General features: G+C 48.0%; 1 protein-coding gene across 1 annotated transcript in view; it reads right to left on the minus strand.

Annotated features, from left to right (window-relative positions):
- The window catches only part of Myo1d (myosin ID), a 310,288-nt gene that overhangs the window by 13,424 nt on the left and 275,405 nt on the right, over positions 1-21,459 (minus strand). The gene's annotated exons all lie outside the window — the stretch shown is intronic.

Below are 21,459 nucleotides of genomic sequence, written 5' to 3' on the forward strand. Positions count from 1 at the left end.
ACCCAGAGTGTCTGCCTTGAACGACACTTTTGACCTCCATTCCATTTGGTCCCTGCATTGAAACGCTGTTCTAGCCTGGAGTGTCGCCTCCACAGCGTGGAATTTGTTAACCCCAGGCACGTGTGAGTCACAGGAAAAAGCACTTTGCATCCGCTGCAGCAGTGTGCAGGTTTGGACATTCCGACCTGCGACCCAGGCCTCCGGGGCCCTCTCACCGCTCCGTGTTCCCTTCCTGGGAATGGTGCTTTCCACTCCTCGGCCTCCATCAAGCCCAAAGACACTGATGTCTCCCAGGCGAGGACGGTGCCAGCTCTCAATGAAAGGAGTGTTCTCCCGGTGCTTGGAGAAACTGCGCTCCAGGGCACACTGTGTCTTCAGCTGGAGTCCCCGCAGAAGACCACTGCTCCAGGGAGACTCTTGGTGCTGTTTTCGTCAGCTAAATGTCCCTATTCATTGAGCCTCAGCAGCCCTCCCCTAGCAAAGGGGACCAGGGCAGAGCCTCTGGGCTGGAGGGGACCTCTGTGGCCTGAGTGGCCTGGTGGCTGCCATGAGCCTCTGATTTATTTCCCTGCCACCAACATCACAAGTCGGGGTGGTGAGAATGTGACCCATGTTAATCTGGACTCTTTAGGGCTCACTCCTCTGTCCCTCTCAAGGTGTCCAAATTGATGCTTCTTCGCACCAGGGATAATGAAATCTCCCCAAATCAAACTGAAGAACCAAAACTGTACCCACAGCTCCTTCAAATGTGAAAAAAGAACAAAGAACCGGAAAGAACAGAACAACACCAAACCAAACAAAAAGCCAACCACACCACAAATCAGTAGCTGGAAGCGGGGGGCATCTCATGCCATGGGGTCCTGGGCCCCTCTGTGGGTGCCCTGATGGTGGCTCCCTCCCATGAGATGGCAGTGGGCTCGGAGCCCTCAGGTCCACGGGCAGCAGCCCTCCCACCCTCCCCTGCACATCTGTCTGCCTCCCTTCTTCTCTTCTCCCCCTCCTCCTTCAGTTTCTCATCTCTTGGTGCGTCTTGCTCTGATGTCTGTAGGGCTTTATTTTATATCTGAGAGATTTTCCCCTTTTGCTGTGTTTCTTTTTTTTTTTTTTTTTGACATCTTTTCTGTTTCCTGCTTACATTTCTATTTCTCCTCTCTTGACACTTCTGTTCATAGCACCTCCACAGTTAGCACCATCTGTGCACATTGGTGTTTATTTTCTGTTCACGTTGTTAATGAAGGTACTAAATAAGAAGAGATGGAGTCTGACCAGCACCCACACCTTTCTCTGAACAGATGATTCTTAGTGGCTTGTCAGGAACACCAGGGCACATTTTCTTTTTTAGGGGGAAGGGGTATGGGGATTGAACTCCGGGGCACTTGACCACTGAGCCACATCCCCAGCCCTATTTTGTATTTTATTTAGAGACAGGGTCTCACTGAGTTGCTTAGCGCCTCACTGTTGCTGAGGCTGGCTTTGAACTCATGATCCTCCTGCCTCAGCCTCCCGAGCTCCTGGGATTACAGGCGTGTGCCACCACACCTGGCCACATTTTCTTGTTCAGCTTGCCATTATCAAGAAGGAGTTGGGTTTGCATTTGTCAGTGGCCAGAGGTCACTGGACAGAGAAGCTAACAAGATCCCAGTCTCTGCCACCTGAGAACTGAACATTTAAAGCAGGTCATATCCACACACATACATACTGGGACAGGGATATTAAAAAGGATTATCAAAAGGATGCACAAGTGGGCTGGGGTTGTGACTAAGTGGTAGAGCGCTTGCCTAGCCTGTGTGAGGTGCTGGGTTTGATTCTTAGCACCACACATAAATAAAATAAAGGCCCATTGACAACTAAATTTTTTTTTTTAAAAGGATGCACATATAAGATTAATTATTTCTATCCATCAGGGTTGTAGGACAGCATTTTTTGAACTAATGAAAAGGGTGTCTGCCATGAGCTCAGGAATTTTAGGCATTGTTTTAAAACCTGTTCTACATGGTGCATCTGAGCTATGGCTCTGTGACACAAGATAATAAAATAGCTTCTGCTTCTAAGAAGTTCAGTCTGGAAAGGGAGGCAGACGTAGCGGGGTGTGACAGGCAGGGCCACGGGGGTCTAAAGAGCCTGCTAAGAACTGCCCGGGACTCTCTTGTCCTGCTGCCAGGGGCTCTGTCTGATAGGCACACACATCTTCCAGCACACCCGGCCCTCAGCACCCTGGGCCAGAACGGCCCTGATTTCTCGCCCTGCCCTGCTCCCCACACAGATGACGCCTGAGCCCGGGAAGCAGGTGCTCAGCCCACTGTGCCAGGGGCCAGCTCGCCTGCGCAGCCAGCTCGCCCCTTCATCAGCGACGTCCTCAAGTTCTAACTGCCTTTCCCACCCACAGGGATCTCTAAGACGTGACAGACAAAGCGGCCATGGGCTGTGGAGGATGAGGAAGATTTGGGCCAAGATGAGTGGGGTGGCATTTCAGCGACCTTGAAGGACAACGAAGAGCTGGAGTTCTGAATTCCAGCGTGGTGGGAGAGGAGGCCAAGCAGGCAGGATGACAGGCAGGGATCTGGGTTTGATTCTGCAGCCAGTGGGCAACCTCAGGGTTCCCGAGGAGAGAAAGTGGAGGCCCCTTTGTCTCCCTAGGCACCCTGGCCACTCTCTGCAGTGGGCTTGGTCCTCAGCCAGCTCCTTCTCTCTTTTCCTCTAACTCGCCATCATACCAAAGGAAGACCCACTGTAGGGGACCTTGTCTGTATCCCCCATGCCTAAGAGAGCATCTGGCATACAGTAGGCACTTAATGAAAGAGTCAACACAGGAAATTGGTAGAGATGTAACAGGTGAGGTGAAAGATAGATGGATGGAGGAGTTTTAAAGCAGGAAGATGAATTAAGAAATGGAGTCCTGGAAGGAAGGGTTAAGGGCGAAGACCGTCGGCTCAGAGCCTCTGTGGAGTGGGGACTTGGCGACTGATTGTGTGATAAACCCTGTCCCCAGGTTTTCAGCTTGAGTGGTCCAGAGGGAGCTAGAGAGAGGTTTGGGACGATGTTGAGTCTGACTTCCTCTGGAAAGTCCAAAGGAGTCCATATTACCTTATGCAGACCCAGGAGGACACAAGACTCACCCTCTCTTCCTGCAAGGTGATCTGGTAAGAGTGAACGTGTGTGCTCCGTGAAGGTCTCTCACATATCAAAATTGTTTTACAGACCTATTTTGTAAGCAAATTCTACTACAGAGTCAGTATTTACAGTGCTATAGTGGTGCTATGACAGTGAGTACAGCAAACAAAAAGTCTGAGTGTTGAAATGGCAAGCGGGGCACTCAACCTGTGAAACGCCACCTCCAGCCACTGGGCTGCCACTCTCGTCCACCCAACACACCTGAAGATTCTTAATTTTTATTCAATGTTGTCTTGTTGTTTATACTTTCTCCACTATTCTTTCCAGTGGTCTCTGACTGAAAATGTCCCAATTTTTAGAAACACTATTCTTAGGAGCACTAGTGCAATTATGAAGGAGGTGGAGGAGAAGAAGAAGAAGGAAGGTCTAATGTTTGCTCTGCAAATTACCTAAAATTGTGATAATTTACAAAAATTTGGAAATTGGTCAGTGAAAATGAGTGAAGTACAGTTTGCTGAAGAGTCAGATCAAGGCACCATTTAGGGGTCGGTAGCACATCAAACTGCTTGCCGAGCCTTGAGAAAGAGCTCTCTCATATATTAACTTTCGGAACTTCAATGATAATGCATCCAAGAGTTAGATGTTCCATCTGGGAGCAGAAAGAGATGGGGACAGGGGACTTCTAGGCTGTATGACTCCTGGGACTGTTGCTTAGTCAGAAGAGGACAGAGTGGGCTCCTAGTGCACAGAGCCCCAGGTTTGGAATCAGCTGGTCCAGGGCTCAATCCAGCTGTATGGCACTGGGCAACTCATCCTTTGGAACTCAGTTTCCTTAATGGGGATGATTGGCGATGACTCTCCCTTACGAAGGGTTTTGGTGACAGTGAAAGGAGAAAATGCGTGTGCTGGCTGGTGCAGTGCCTGACACCAAGCAAGTGGCCTGTCTATGGCTGCCAATGGGGTAAAGTGCTTTAGCGAGGGAGGTTCTCGGGTACAGAGGGCTGGCTGAGCGTCCCAAGGGTGCAAGGACCCCAGGACTCACCCCTCAAGGCCTCTTCCCTGACATGTATAGCCTCCCAAGCCCCAGCCAGGGCACCTCCCAGGGCTGTCCTGGTAGAAAGGCGTGCTTCCAGGAGGCCCTGTGACTTCTTGTTGGGTATTTTAAAGTCCTATTTAAGCTGAAAATGGTGCTCACCTCTCAGGACTGATGACACAGTCCTTTTTATACAGTTTCCACCTTACTGCCACTAAACCATGCTGCCCACCCAGGCAACCGTCACCCATGGCGACGCATATTTGATTGGGTAGCAAGGAGCTGGGGATTTTTTTTTGTACTGAGGGGAATTCAAAGAGGTTGAAACAGAAGCGAGGATCTCATAAACCAACCCCAGAACACCAAGATGAAAAGAAACAAATTGTCCACTTTCTACCACCTGTTTGAGAACAGAAGGATTGGCACTCAGTTATGTCAGCTAAAAACTGTGCCCTCTTCTCACTGCGGTAAAGGCGCCTCCAGCACACCGATGCCTTTGATGGAGAAATCTGCCCCCTGCTCCGACACACACTTACATGCTGGAGATGACAGGCACGGCAGGCCTCTCTATCAATATGTTCTGCACACTGCCTCCCAGCTCCGCTTCTCCTATTCTGCATTTGCTATTTTAAGTGAGTACATAATGCATCAATTTTCAGACTCTTACTCAATGCCTCTGCTACAGAACTGAGAACTCAGTAATCTTGTCAGGCAGAGCAGAACAATATTCCAACAGTCGAAACATTCCATGCAGGCTTAGACTTCCCCTTTCCTGGGAGGGGGCATCTATTTCTGGCCCTGTAATGAGACATGGGCCTGTGGTGGGATCCAGTTCTTGCTCAGGAATCCCACATCACAGAAGTCACCATGCTGGCGCTGGTGGACACATCAGAGGCCCCACGGGGACACAAGTCCATCTGACTGCCTTATTTTTTATTTTAAGTTCCCCCAAATGGGTTGTTTGGACCTGGGCTGGAGATTGCTGGCTGGAACTGAGAGTGTGGGTTTTCTCAGGCCACATTTGTGCTCTTCCTGCCTGCCACGAAGAGTTGCCATTTTTCTCCAGGATCACTAACTTGATTTAAGAGCCCAAGTCTTTTGCTGTCCCCAGTCCCCTGGGAGATTCAATGTGGAAGTGTCCCCGTGGGGGCTTCTTGCCAAATTTGGTGTGACCTTGAGTGCAGACATACTTCTAGCAGCTGACCCCCTGGTGGGCAGCTGAGGGAGGTTTCCCTGCTGACAGCTTTAGTGGCTTCAATGCAGCCTTCCGATTGCCGATTGCCGCAGGATTACCTGGGGGAGACAGCACAGCAATCTGCTGCCACACGTCCTAGGCCTGCTACGTGGCTGATTTGTTTGTGGGTTCCTCACATTTTCCAAAGATTTACTCGTTATTAAACTATAGCTGGCTGGCATGAATGGGTGGGGCTGCTTCCATCAAGCCCTCCATTCCTGCTCACTTTATCTCACATATTTATAAAATATGGTACAACAAATGAGATTGAGTGGGCGCATAATTGATTCTATTGGAAAGTGATAATTCAATAAAAACTGTACACCCCTGTTTTCTAGCTGAAGAACTAATTCATAGCATCAAATGATTCAGCCATCCTGATGGGGATTCTGGTTCAACTTCATTAGCATGAGAACAATCAAACGCAATACACTTTTTCTCTGGGGCTGGATGTCAGACACCCTGAGTAATATTTAGGTCACTGCTGTCTGGGCAAGTATGAAAAATGGTGTGCGTCCTGATTAGACAGTTGCATGTTTGTGTTAAATGGCTGTCATAGGAGACCCTGGGGCTTTAAGGGAAGGAGGTTCTATGAACAGTCCTCAAACAATGTGAAGCACACTGAGGCGAATCACCCTGTCAACTGTTGCCCCACCTACTCAGCAGCAGCTCTGGAGCTGAAATCAAATATCTGGGTTTGGTGAGTCTAAGTGTTCCCACTTCCCACTTCCTCTGGTCTCTGTTTCCGGGAGACGGCAGAGCAATGATCCCTACCTTGATTACACATTAGGGTTACTTGAGAACTCCTGAAGAGCCGTGGCTCTGAAAGTGGTCAGCCCCACCCACAGAGGCCGCTTCATTTGTCTGGCTAAGGACTCTGCTGCATCACCTTCCCGAGGAACGACAGGAGAAAAGCTGCTTGGCTTTGCCTCAGATGAATGCCCCACTTACCTGCCTGTGAACTGGCTTAGCAGTCGGCAGGGTTCCCTTACAGCAGTCCCCCCTTATCCACTAGGAGACATTTCAAGACCCCCAAAGGGTGCCTGAAACTGTGGACAGTACTGAGTCCCATACATACATTTTTCCTGTGCATACATTCTTACAATCAGGTTTGATTCACAAATTGGGCACAGTAAGGGACTAACAATAACAATAAAATAGAGCAATTCCAAGAATATACTATAATAAGACTTATTTAAAAATTATAGAATGTTATTTCTGGAATTTTCCATTTAATATTTTTGGACTGCAGTTGACCTTAGGTAACTGAAACCAGGGAAAGCAAAATGGATGGGGGTGGGGGCCAGTGTATGTATAAATATAATTGGTTAATCAAACTTTTTTTCTGGCAAGTTTCAGATATAGACTGGAGAGAACAGGCATATAAATTATTTATAGCACCTTTAGAGAGGTGCTTTATAAAGAGGGGTGGAGCCCCGAGGGTCACCTGAGTTCAGGAGGCCCCTGCCGAGGGTGCCCCTCCTGCCACCCTGAGGTCACTTATGCCACTTATGCCACTCCTTTTGCTGCTACCTCCGTTTTGTCCACTTCTCTCTTCATTCAACAGACATTTGCTAATTCTTGTCCACGTGCCAGCCCTCGTGAAGTAAAAAGCCTTGTTCCTGCCCTCATGCAGCCTGCAGTTTGGTTTAGAAAACTCTTAACATAAACATGAATTATATACTCATCACTGTTCATTTATAATTCTGGGAAGAGCTCTGAAGGAAAGAGCACAGGATCCAATGGAACCACATGAGGACAGACCTGACCTAGTTTTATTTCTTGAAGAACTGATACTAAAAATGTTTTAGTTTTTAAAAATGAATAATAGCCAGGTGTTGTGATGCTTGTAATCCCAGCGATTTGGGAGACTGAGATAGAAAGATCACGAGTTTGAGGCCAGCCTCAGCAACTTAGAGAGGCCCTCAGCAACTTGGTGAGACCCTGTCTCAAAATAAAAAATCAAAAGGGCTAAAGACATGGCTCAGTGGTAAAGCACCTTTGGGTCCAATCCCCAACACATTGAAGAAAAAAAGAAAAAAAAAAGAGATAAATGCACATGGTATAATATTTGCAAATACTAGAGTAGATATATAAGAGAAGGAGAATACATTTTTCTTCTACTCTATTCTCTGGCCTCTCTGTTTCCCTTCTGTCAAGCTACCACATTTCAGTTTACCATGTATCAGTCCAGAGATAGCTCTGTGAAGTAAATACACATACAAATACATACATAAATGTATTTTGGGGGAGGTGACTCTAAAGCCAAAACCTCATTCCTTAACCACTTTAAAGGTAGAGCTTTTATTTCTGATGTAGGAATGGTAGCAATGGGCACGTGGTATGTTATGGAAGCAAGAAGATACTGGAGAGCTGCTGACTCGAGAATATGACAAGAGCTGCCCAAGATTTCTGGCTGCTAATCAGTGTTTTATCCTTTGAATATCAGGTTACTTTCAGAACATAGAAGAAGTCCTTTCAAAGTATACTGTTAAACCAAAAGCCTATTTATGTGTTGGATAATGTCCATGCCTAGAGAAATTTTGAAAACTTTAATTAGACCATGTTGTGTTCTTTTTTTGTGGACACTCAAATAGAGTGGCATAAACCTGTTTTCTTTCTGACATTTTTAAAGAAGAGAGCCTCAGCAAGTATATGAGCTAATCTGACATTTGAAGCCAGTGCCTTAGAACAGTTTGCTAAATCTTTTGATTTGATGGTACACACCTGTAAATCCCAGCAACTCTGCAGGCTGAGGCAGGAGGATGGCAAGTCTGAGGCCAGCCTCTGCAATTTAGAAAGACCCTATCTCAAAAAAAAAAAAAAAAAAAAAAAAAAAAAAAAAAAAAAAAAGGGCTGGGGATAGAGCTCAGTGGTAAAGCAGTTCAACGCCCAGTACCGAACACCACCACCACCACCACAACAAAATTGCTTGCTATGTTGCCCCAGGACAAAGGAAAGGCAGGAGAATAGTTATGGGTAGGGGTCATTATTGTGGCCCAATCCCCCAGTACCCTTCCTTTCCAGGCCAGAGTGAATGCTAACAGCAGCACAGTTTGCTAACGCAACAAGCTCTGTCCCCTTAATCCAGAGTTCAAATCCAGAAGTCCTGGAAATTCTAATATGGGGATAGCAATTCCACATAGATGAAAAAACTCAGGTTGTGGATGAGTTGCCTGAGGTCACATGAGGTAATTGACCATGGCCTTGCCTTGGGAAAAGATTCAGCAAGCCAGGGCTAAGATGGAGCTGTGGCTAGGGCTCCCCAGCTTTGCCAGAAGCAGAGACCATCTACTTCTGAGGATCATCTCCCTCTGCTCATTTCTCCAGGTGGGGGAGGGAAGAGGAATGGAGGATCAGCAGGGAATTTTTGGATCCTTTCACAGTTGTCCTCCACTTCCCACTGCATGGAGCAGCCATGTGCAAGATGGTAGCCCAGGCAGGGGACCAGAGGGGACTTCCAGCTGGGGCCTTCACACCAGGTTAGACACAGGGGCCATGGCCAATGTGCCAGACTGTGGGCCAAGGGGTGGATGTCCAGGTGAGAGAAGAAAAGTGCCTGCTGGGAGCTTCAACCCTGAATCCTTTTAAGACATTGATTCCATGCGAGGCATCAGGCCCTGTCTGCTGAAGGGGAAGTGGGGGTTGGCGACAGGGTCCCTTCCCTACGCTGCACGGCACCTCGCCTCACCCTCGCCTGCAGCGCTCCCAGAGCCACGCACCTGAAGGGGAGTAGAGCTCCGCAAGGTGGGGGCGACAAAGGAAGGGGGGCGGGGAGAGGGTGGCGGAGGGGGAGGGGGAGCCAGAGCGAGACAAAGAGGATCCTCGCCGCCGAGGGTGGGCTGCGGCGGGGAGGCGGCGCCGGCGGAGGCTGCTGCTTTTAGCTCCGCAGCTCCGTGGTCGCCATGGCAACGTGGTCCCTGAGATTCCAGCTGACATTAAAATGCCACCGCCGCCGCCGCTGGCCCAAGAGGAGCCGGGTGCTGCTGCCGTGGGTGGAAAATATGTGCTCAAACACACGCGCGCGCCCACCGAGGAGGTGCCCAGGCTCCCGCTCCCCGGGTCCTGCATCATTATGCTGCCATCCCCCACCCCCCTCCCGACCCTCCCTCCCTTCCGGCGGTTTTGTCTTTCTAGATGGAGAAGGTGATGATTTAGGGCTTAGATCATCAGCTGGCATATTGATGAGCTCACTGGGTTGCTGAAGGGGAAGGGGGTATCGATTTGGATCAGGGAATATGATCAGTGTAAGACAAAACAAAGAAATGGAAAATTTGGGCATTTTTTTTAAAGCCAGGAATATCTATTTTAAGTGGAAATAGTTAAAAGGAAAGGCAAGAGAAAGAGCTACCCCGCAGACACATGAAACGGGATTAGTGGAAGCCCCGAAGACTGGAGGCCCACGGGAACCATCCTGCCGCAGCTGATTCACGTGACATTTTCCTGCTCAGATTTCTGCTCCAGAAAAAGAAAATCAATCTGTGCACTTTTTCCTTTTTTTTTGACTCAGAAGCTCAACCTCATAATATCATCTCTCAAACTCTTTCAGTATGGACAGGGAAAAGCTGGGGAACGGCTCTGGTGTCAGTCTCTGTAAGGGTTAGCCCACGATGGGACTTGTATGCCCAGGCGGCAGGTGATGGCCCTGCCGCTGGGCACAGGCCAAGTCCACAGAGGCCTTCTAGGCTCAGCTTCCTCCACGCGCAGGGACTGAGCCCAGAAACATCCCGTTGGCACAGATGCCTTGCTATGAAGTCAAACAAAGGGCCAAGGGGTGTGGCTGGGGAGTTTTTGAAAACTCAGTGCCCAGCATGTTGTGGGCAGGGACATAGGCCTTTCTACCCACTAGGAAAAGTCTCTTCTTTATGACACATCTCTTCTGGGTCTGCAGCATCATGCTTTGTAAGATAATAAAGAACCACGTTGATGAATAATAGGCGTGTGACAGGCTGGTGTGGGCTGGTGGGGACTTGGCTCCCTGCTGCTCTGTCTCTGGGCTGTGGGACTCCCAGGCACAAGAGGACACAGGGCTGTCTGGAGTGTTACCTAACTGCTAGCGTTGGTTCTTCCTATCTAAACAGACGCTGTGTCCAAGAGTTCCCAGTGCTCCCTGTGGTAACCCAGGGTAGAGCAGCCAGGCCTTGCCACAGCCACGGGCAGGAAAATTCTGGATAATAATAAGTGTAGACTTAGAATTCCTGCATTGCAGAATTCAAACCTTATTGTCTTCAAAGAGGACTGGTGAAGTTCACCCTCCTTGCAGGTGGTGTTTGAAATGGCAGTGGGTGAGCAATGAATGGGGAATGATGGACGGACGGAAGGACACAGGGCAGGGAATGACAACACACCGGTTCTCAGCTGGCTTACCTAAAAGAACAAGCCTCCATTTGGAAGCTTAGAATTCTAGAATGGGGCCTCGAGAAAGGATCTGACCTTGAGTTTGGCTTGAGTTCAGCAACAATCTGGCCAGAAGGCTACTTACTTCCTAAGGACCTCTCCCTTGGGGACAGATGGCCTGTCCCTCCCGCAGCTGCCTACTGCAGTATTCTTACATCCTGACAGTGAAGGAGGTCTTTGTAAGCCATGACAACCAACCTACTCCTTAGAAACACACCTAAATTAGGGAGAAGGCCCTGCAACGCATATCGTAGTATAAATGAGTGCTGTGTGGTAAAGCACTTTTCCTTTAGAGGTGGACACGTGGGACAAAGGCCCCCGCATTCCCACATGGTCATGACCAAATTACTGCGAACTCTGAGGAATTCAAAATAAGAGGAATTTTGATTCCTCTCACAAAAATCCCCCCTATGGTTGACAGCTAGAGTTTTGGGGAATGCTTAAATACACATTTTAGTGAAATTAATGACCAATAATTGACAGTGACTTGGGCAAACATCAGTTTTCTGGGACATGGGTTGTAGTTACTTCTGGGTCCATATAACCCAACCAGCCAAGCTGGATTAAACAACTCTGTTTCTCTGAAATACTTCAAATATTCATGTATAATAAAATTCATACATCCTCCAGAAGCAAGTTATTTGATGTTCTGTGGTTAAAGGAAGAATTAACTAAGCACAATAAAGTGTCAAGTAAATGCTCTAATACCCTCTTCCCATCCCTACGCCCAACCCACCACTGCAGGCTGATATTGTCTCCTATGGATGAGCTCAGAGTTAGGAAGACTTCTGACCAAAAACAGGTCCCTCACTGGTGGTCAGAATGGAAAAATTTTGTTCCAAACTATCCTATTCTTTTGAAGACCTTAAACTTTAAGACTTAAAATGAGCTAAAGTTTTATAGTGCCTGGAAGGGATATGGATATGGAGATATAGATATGTATAGCCAGGCCTACAGAGTTGGGAACCTCCAAGATTGAGTAGGCAGGTAGCGGCGAAGGTCACATTTCCAAATCGTGGTACCTTCATGTTCATGTCGTTTACGGGAGGGAGGAAGAGGGAAAAAAGTGTGAAATAGTGCCAACAATGAAAGAGCATAATGTGATTAAGAAAGACAAACTCTCCGCAGGAAACTCAGGAGACTAGAAAACCATCCCTTTCAGTCTTCCCAACAAAACACTACCTGAGGCACCCAGCAATCCAGAGTCAGGTGTGGGGCAACAGTGGCTGGGGGCAAATTCTGACTTCCTCTTAGACCAGCTGTGAGCCCTGGGGCCAATTTCCTAACCTCCCCGGCCTCAGCATCCTGGACCTTGAGCTGGGGATGACAGTAGCATCCTGCAGATCTTTTAAAGATTAAAAAGAAAAAAAAAAATTCCCAGCAGAGGGTCAGCCTGGTGCCTGGAGCATTAGACGGAGCTCACTGAGCACGTGCTGTTATTATCATGACTGGGACCATGGAGCCACTACTCTATGGGGTCAATTAGTTTTTCTTACAAGAAAAATGCAGTCCCTCCCAGCCCCCGTCCAAAATGTATTGATGGTATAGCAAAGCATATCTATTTCTTCTGGGGTTCAACATATTGTGTGTGTGTGTGTGTATGTATATATATATATATAAAGCTCTTTAAAAATTTCCCACACACACACACAAAAAGTCCTCTTGCTTTTGTCGTTGGTGGAGCTTGCTTCCTTCCGAAGTCACCTCACTTTTTCCTCCATTGGTGAGAAAGCCCCAGTCTCAGTTTCACAACTAAAAACAGAACTGCATCTGGGTGGAGAGTCCCCCACTCTCTCCTCTAACAAGCTCAGGTATAGGATGGAAACAGTATAGTTACTTATTTCTACATTTTGCTACTTTTGTTTCCCTTAAGCCATCAACTGAACTCTGGTGGCCCAGACTAGGAATTCTCAGTGTGAAAGAGGCCAGGGGCCAACACGCTTTTTCCTCCATCTGTAAAATGGGTAGCACGAGGTTCAGGCAATTCATGCCAGTGGGCCACTGCAGGCTCCTCATATCATTTCTTCAGCTGCCAGGCTGATATTCCCTGGCCATGCATCCAGCGTCCCCAGGATAAGCCTCCCCTCTCTCCTGCTCCCTTCCATGGGTTTCTGTGGCTGGCTCATTGAGAGACCTGATCCTGCAGAGTTTCTACGCTCTGGGTTATTTTTAGCCCTACTAACTGAGGCCAGCATGGCATGCAGCTGTGGAAGCAGCTGCTGTGGTTTGAGCTCCCGTCACTATAACTTGATGTTTTTTGGCAGGTGATTTCTAAAATTCTTTGTTTTTTTAGATGCTGTCAAGAGCTGTTTTTTTTTTTTTTTTTTCCTTAGGGGGTACAGTATGATATCAGAGCTGTAAATCTGACCAACTGCTCTAGGTTGGGGACATATCTAGGGCCCCACTAGAAAGAAAGATTTATTTCTCTGTTCAGGATCCAAATTTCTCTGCCCCAGATATCAGATCTGGGGCAGAGAGACAATCTGTGGGCTCTGGTCTATACAGCTTCCTGAGGGCCCCCTCTCCAATTTCCTTCCTTCCTTCCTTCCTTCCTTCCTTCCTTTTCTTCCTTCCCTCTCTCTCTTTCATCCTTTCTGTACTTAGAATGGAACCCAGATACCCAAAAGCTTCATCTCACTGATGAGTCTTAGCCCTTTTTATCTTTTATTTTGAGATGGGGTCTTGCTAAGTTACTGAGGCTGGCCTTGAACTTGTGACCCACCTGCCTTAGCCTGCCGAGTTGCTGGGATTTCAGGCCTGTGCCACCACACCCAGCTCCAGTTTTCTAATTTGAGCTCAAGGGAGCCACTATCCTGGACTTTAATGCTATAGAAGAAAGCAGCTGCTGGCCCGCCTGGGCGAGAGGCTGTGTCACTCTGCCCAGGGGAAACCCGAGCAGACATGTGCTTCCTCCCCCTCCCTTGCCTCTCTCTTCTCCCCTGCACACACCCACTCACCTTTTCCTGGAGGCCCCTCACCTGCTGGTCTCTTGGTTCATCAACTTGCACCTGTCTGCCACGATGCTTCTGCTTTAGGCTTCTGTAATGTGTTATTTCCGGTCTAGAATCTGACTCTTGGTCCTTTCTCAATATCAGCATCACACTGGGGAGCCTTTCCTAATCCTCAAGACAGAGTTAACCGTTCCTTCAACATATATGCCCTATTGTCATGCCCAATGCCTGGGGTTGGAGTAGCTATCTTCCTCACCAGCTGAAACTCCTGGGCAGGCTCTGGGTATTGTTTACTGTTGTATCCCCACTTCGAGCCCAGCACGTAGTAGGAATCAGTAACATTAGTTCAATAATGAACTGCTTTTCCCTTTCACATATGTATTTATAGACAGTATCAAATTATTATTATTATTTTTTGGTGTGGTGTTGGGGATGTAATCCAGGGCCTCATGCATGCTAAGTAAGTGCTCTACCACTGAGCTACACTGCAGCCCCCAATTCTTTGTTCTTCAAATTGCCTAAGCCTTCTATTTTAATTGATTATAATATCTGTTCAAACCAAGTTCCTTCATCAGCTCTGAGATTAAAAAAGGTTTTACACTGTGTGTACATGAAGATGTGGTACCATCACCCCCCAACAGTGCCTGTGTCTAAGATAAATATACACATAACAAGTGAAGATAATGGCAGGGTCACTGAACTCAGCTTGAGGTTGTCCTTCTGCAGCCCTGTCACCCGCCTTCATGGAGCCTGCCATTTGTGGGCTGGTGAACTTGGATCCCTTTTCAAGGCACAGTTATTCGTGTGTGTGTGTGTGTACTTGTAGATGGACACAATGTCTTTATTTCTTTACTTATTTTTATGTGGTGCTGAGGATCAAACCCAGTGCCTCACAAGTGCTCTGCCACTGAGCCACCTCTCCAGCCCCCAAACACAGTTATTCTTACAGGGAGGTGGCCAACCAAGAAAGCTCTCCAGTGACCTGGAACTGTTTTACATTTCCTTTCAAGAGAATCCTTACAGTGACACTAAATCTCCACTAATGCTCTTCCTTCTGCAGCACTAGCCTCTCTGCTCTGGCAGACAGGCACTGAAGCCAAGAGCTGCAGTCATGGGCTGTCACACAGCATCACTGCTGGGTTCCCTGTGGTGACTCTGAAAGAACACTATGGCTGTCTCTCCCTGTCCTCCACCATCACAGTGTCTGGCACAAGATTCAACCTTCTGCCTTAAAAATGGCCCCATAAACCAGGCTTCCATCCAAGTGGGAAGGGCGGGTGCTTCAGAAGAACACTAAAGGTACCTGCAGTGTGCCTGGTGTGCCCAATCCACCCTAGGTGCTGGTGCAACGGTGGCTGACCACGGAAGGTCCCCCAAGAGACAGTGGGAACTGAGTCTCTCAAGGGACCAGCAGGCAGCACTGTGGACTGCAGCCAGGGATCTGGTCTCTGTCCTTGCTGGCTATGTCATTCTAGAGATGTCCTGATGAAAAGGTTTGGGGGAAGAAGGTGGCCTAATGGGAGGAAATGTCTGACCTCCTCTGGCCTCTGGAGAGGTGCTGGCAAGACACTGCAGGGGGTGAGGACTGGATGGCAGGAGGCCCATATGCAGTGCTGGAGGGTAGGTGCCTCCGCATTGGAAGCTGGGGCAAGAGGAGCTGGTCCTGAAGCAGGATGAGGGGTCGTTATGGGCAGGGGTAGTGTGTGCAGCTGGATGATGGCCCCAAGGATGTCCATGTCCTCACCCTCAGGACCTGTGAATGTTACCTCATATGGCAGAAAAAGGACTGTAGCTAAGGTACAGAAGGCCCTGGAGCTGGGAGGTCACCTTGGGTTATTCAGGAGGATCTTAAACACCATCATGAGAGAGGCAGGGGGACATGTGACAAAGGCAGAAGAGTGGGGTGGGGGGCAAGGTGAACAGGGAGGCAGACTGGAGTAAGTGCCACAAGCCAGAGAGCATGGCAATTGCCAAAGCCAGAGAGGTGAGGAACAGGTCATTCCTGAGTGCCTCTGGAGGGAACACACCCTATGACACCTAGACTTCAGCCTAGAGATACTGACTTGGACTGCTGGCCTTCAGAACTATGAGAAAACAAATCCCTGTGGCAATAGGGAACACAGATAGGTCGCTTATGCCCTCCGTAAGCTTCTGATTCAGTCCCAACATGCATTGCATGTCTTTATGAACAACACTCAGTGCGAGTATAAAAATCCTGCACACAGGTGCACACAGGTACACTCAAGGCCCCAGATCAGGTCAACATCTGCCCTTCTCTAGCTCTGAGGTCTTCAGTCATCTCTGAGAGTAATTCCTGGGACACTGGGCCAGGAGCTGGGGCTGAAAGTGATAACAGCAGAAAGAACCATCCAACAAGCTCCCCCACCCAGTCAGGGAGGCCCAGAAGCACAGAGAGAGCAAAGGGTGCCTGGCCCTTCTCTGCCATCTCACAGCTCCTTCCTCAGGGATGAGCTGCAGTCTTGTGTGCATGGGAGTTATTTTACATAAGAGGACCAAGGGGACACGGACAGCTGCAGGAGGTGGCCAGGACATGGTGCTGGCAGTGCTGCGTCTTTAGGTGGGAGGCCATGGTCCCCATAGCACTTTAGCTTCAGGGTCTGGCCACAACAGTTTTTCTAGGTCTCTCTGAGGGAGTGGGGTGAAGGAGCCCAGTGTGAGGAGTCCTGAGTTGAGCCGGGACACTCCTCTGTGCTGCTGTGGCAGCACATCCAGGGCTCCCCAGGGACCAAAGCCCCACTGTGCAAACAGGGAGCAGCCTGGAAGCCTCCTGATCTGCTCTCAGCACTGAGTCTCAGGCACCTGGGCTCACTCCCAGCCAGCATCGCTCCCACATTCACAGGAGGTTTGGCAGGGCTTGGGCCCAGTTCTCTAGGGACAACCAGACAAATGAAAATAAAACATAGGTGACACCAGAAGGAACAGGAAAAGGGCAGACCCGACCTCATCCTGCCCCTCAAATACACTCCTTGTGCCCTGGTGGGTGTCTCACAGGACCTCTCTTAGTCTTCCTGTCTATTTGTAACGTGGGTTTGTTTGATAAAATAACTAAATGAAATAATACATGCGGACACCCCTTTAAAACTAGAATAACTGCATCTCAACATGATAAACTGTAATGCATAAGGAAATATTAAAAATTACACTAATGGGGGAATAGAAGAAACACACACTTAGTGTTAGTTTGATTCCAAGAATATGATAATCTTACTGTGATTCATCTCGACACTCTGGCACAAGAATACTGTTAAGAGAAAAGAACACCTTGAGGGGCTGGGGTTGTGGCTCAGAGGTAGAGCGCTCGCCTAGCATGCGTGAGGCACTGGGTTCGATCCTCAGCACCACATAAATGTAAAATAAAGATATTGTGTCCACCTAAAACTAAAAAGTAAATGTTAAAAACAAAAAGAGAACACCTCGATATTGAGGGCACCAGTTTTCTCTGCTCCCTTCTTTCACTTCTCCACTTTCTCTCCCTTTGGAGCACTGACCCTCCCACATCCAACTTTGGGTGGTGCTGCCCATCCTAGGACTAGGCTCCCTGGGAGGACAGGCTAGACTGGCCCATCACTCCCAGAACCCTGTTCCCTAGAGCTGGCCGTGAGCCTGTGTTGGGCGGTGATCCACACTGGGCCAATCAGAGCCTTTCCCTGAGACTGATCTGTTTCACTAACCTGGCAGGATGCAGGCTTGGAAGCTGCCTGGGGCCACAGCCTCCCATTGTGCAGAAGCCTAGATAGAGTAGGACCAAAGGAGGTCAGGGGAGGTCAGAGGAAGCAAAAGGGTCTGGGTGCTGACAAGGCTCCAGTGCTTCTAGTCCCTAGATCCTTCCAGGATAGTCAATTTTGAGTTTAAACTGGTCACTTCATTCGAAAGACTCAGATTTATATACTAAGTTTCCTTTGAAACACCAAATAAAGCTTTATGGAGGGCAAATAAAAATGTTTTGGAAAAAGATTCCATAAAGCCCACTGTTATTCCTGGGGGAAAAAAAAGACACCAGCCCGACACACAGAGATGTGCATCCCCGGTTTTCTGAACCTGGCTCAAGGCACTAGCCGGCTCCCATGTGAACTGAACAGAGACAGCATGCCTGGCGAGGAACACTGGAACCTTCCACGAGGGCTTGGCTAGAAGATTCTAACACCTGACCAGCATGGGCAGCATGCGGAAGTAGATTCAAAACACACACAGGCAATAATGCTGAACGCAGAGAAAAGTGACCGGGCGACACGTGAGCTTCTAGAGAGCGGCGCTGTGTGCTTACTGAACCGCAGCGAGTCGCGTCTCAGCACGGGTGTCCGAGTCCACCCACTCCTCACGGCTGCAAACCACCAAGACCAAATAGCTAACCGTGGTGAAGGCGCGTCCTCGCCACCACAGAGACAAGGACTTCCCCAAGGCACTGCCCTGGCCCGTCCCTGGCTCCTAAGTGACCGCTGAGAATTCCACTGGCAACTTGCAGTTGAAGTGGTGAGAAGGTGATTTTTCTGAGCCAAAATCGGTCGGAAGGAGGAGAAAAATGTCCTTTTACCTTTCAATCAGATAGGATCTGCTTTCTTTTGAAAATCTCTGTACAAGTTAATACCTGCTACTAAGGGGGCTAACTCGGTGACACCGATTCAGAAAAGGAGAGACTGCAGAGATTAATGGTGCAGTGCCAACATCTGGTGGTGACCTACGGCCCCAAAAGGGCTGTCCAGAGCGAGGTATCTGGATGAATCTAAAAAGCACAAATGGAATATTAAAAGTAGAATAGAGCCAGTATTAGGTAGACGGTCTCACTACACATCCTATGTACACTTTAGGGTATATAGAGAGATAAGCCCATTTTACCCAGCTGAACTGAGGCCCTCAACTCCCATAATGTACTTGGCTTTGTCTACACTAAGGCTACTTTGTTGGGTGGTTAGAAACACATGACAGCTGTCTTCTCGGAGGAACCAAACTTCCTCATTTCCCTTTGCTTCCCTGGGTCTCCCATATCTGGGAATTTTGTCAAGGTGGGTTTCTACCTTCATGCCTGTTCCCTGACTTTCCTGAAGCTACTGGATACAGTGGCCTGAGAACATTGCCAAGTGGCTTCCACACTGTGGCATGTTTTCCTGCTCTTCTGCCAGGCCTGCCGTCTCCTCCTACTGTAACACTATAGATATCATCCTGCGTGCCGATGACTCCCAGATCCCTCCAGTACCTCTGGCCCACCTGAACCGCACACCTGACATCCAGGTGCCCTGTAGATGGCTTCGCATGGACAGGGGGCAGCTGGGTTTACTGACTGTCCACCTGCTCATGTACCCCAAAACTCAAGCCTCACTGCTGCAGTTCAAGTCCTGGAGTTTGTAATAATCCATTCCTAACCTGTCTTCGCTCCTCCCCTCCTTACTGCCACTCCCTTTTCTCCTGGTATCTTTCTTAAGTCATTAGAACAGAGTGCTCTCTGGTCTCCCTGCCTGCCATCCTTTCTATAAGCTGCAAACAGAATGATCTTCCTAAGCACACATCTCTAAGGTGCAAGTCTAGCCTCTGGCTTGAAGCCCTCCTTTAGCTCCCCACTGTGCTCAGGGGAAAAAGTCCAAGCTCTTGCTGGTGTCTCTGTGGCCTGCCGTCCCTGCTCCCTCTGGCTCTCATGCTTACTCTTGCCTTGGACAGTCCAGGCTTTCTTCTTCACCCCTCTCTACAGCAGGTTTATCCTGAGGAGAGGATTTGAAATGCAACATGAATTTAACCCACAGATGCTCCATACACAGATGCACATTACAATAAAAATTACAATTTAAAAATTAAAACTATTAAAATGCCCAAAAGTAGAAATTAAATTTTTTTTGTAGTTGTAGATGGACAGATTGCCTTTATTGTATTTATATATTTTTATGTGGTGCTAAGCATCGAACCCAGTGCCTCACTCATGCTAGGCAAGTGCTTTGCCACTGGGCTACAGCCCCAGCCCCCCATTTTTAAATGACACAAAAACTTCTGTGTCAATGAGAAATCATTCATGGTTTTGTTAAATGAGAAAATCAAATTACAAAAGTTTCCATCATAATGTCACAGACATCAAGGCAGGAACAGCATCTGCCTCTGACTGGCAAAATAATGGGTGATTTCAATTTTTTCTGTACATTTATCTGTTTTACAAAATTTCCCCATGAACCCACAATAATTACTTTTGTAATTAGGAAAAAAATACTTTTAAAAGAAGACCAGCCTGGAGCAAGGTAATATGAGGGTGAAGATTCTGTTTCTCAGGGAGGAATGCTTGGGATGGAAGTTTAATCCAACGGGAACTATATCCAGAGGCTCATCCGGGAATCCTGTAACAGGCAAAGGGTGCAGTGGAGACAGCTGAGGCGGGCGGGGGACTTTCTGCTGATGCTTCCTCGACAAATGCTAGGGCTGATACTAACTCCTGGTCTTGGGGATCTGCGTTTCCCTTATGGAATAAGTTCCCCCCCTTTTTTTCCTCTCTACCCCCTGTTGAGATGGGTGCTGCTTTGGTATTGTGGAACCAGCTGGGGGGCCACAAGAAATGGAATGGAGTGGACAGAAACAGGTTGAATCTCAAGACCTCGATGCAGCGGCTGTGCTTCAGTCAGCAGGGGGCAACAGGTGTCACAGTCCGTTGGCGTCTCAAATATGGACAGAGAATGGAAAGTTAATGTGCAAAAGTTTTGTTCTCTAGAAAAATGAGTCATTCAGCTAAGTCCCCACAGCTGCATCCAGGGGCTGTTTGTGGTATGTCAGTCATTGCAAATTGTCACAAGACATTTGCTGAGTCCTGAGTACATAACATATGGGGGGGGGATTCTTTTTAATCTTAATTAATTGTTTGTTGCTTAATCCATAAATTGTTAGAAGGGAATGGTAGCCAGGCGTGGTGGTGCACGCCTGTAATCCCAACGGCTCTGAAGGCTGAGGCAGGAGGATCGCAAGTTCAAAGCCAGCCTCAACAAAAGTGAAGCGGTAAGCAACTCAGTGAGACCCTGTCTCTAAATAAAACACAAAATAGGGCTGGGGATGTGGCTCAGTGGCTCAATGCCCCTAGGTTCAATCCCTGGTACCAAAAAGAAGAAGAAGTGAATGGTATACTTTGGCATCATGAGACCAAACTTTCAGCTTATGCAAAAAGGTTGCTTTAAAGCATACAGTTGAAAATATAGCCTCTTTTATTCACTTTAATCTCTAAGTGTTTACTTTATGACCTACCACATAGTACTTGTTGCAAAGCATACCAAATAAATAAATTGTAAGCATGTACTTTCTTATTTTTTGTGGTGACAGGGATTGAACCCAAGGCCTTGTGCACTTGAGTCAAATGCTCTACCAATTGAGCTATATCCCCAGCCCCAGCCTGTACTTTTTGAAACAAAGATTTCAGTCTGTTTGATGAGAAAAAATATATTGTATTTATGTAACATTTATATAAAACAAAATAACATTTATATAATATTTTAGAGGATTTCTTGAGTGTTTTTCCTGCAGAAATAAGACTGCAGTCACATGAGGGAGAAGGGCAAATTTCTTTTCTGTGCTTAACTCTATTCCTGCAGAGAGGCAGAGCATAGTTGGGCAGTGCAGTTGGGATAGGGACAGAGAAGAGTTATGGGTCTCCAAGCCACAGACTCTGATTCTGCTGTTTTCCAGATCTGGAAAGGAGAGAACCAATGTGAATCACCAGTCATATCTAGATAAAGGAAAACAAGAGAAGATCCTAG

This window comes from Marmota flaviventris, chromosome 17 (genome assembly GCF_047511675.1).
Source record: "Marmota flaviventris isolate mMarFla1 chromosome 17, mMarFla1.hap1, whole genome shotgun sequence".
Taxonomy (NCBI): Eukaryota; Metazoa; Chordata; class Mammalia; order Rodentia; family Sciuridae; genus Marmota; species Marmota flaviventris.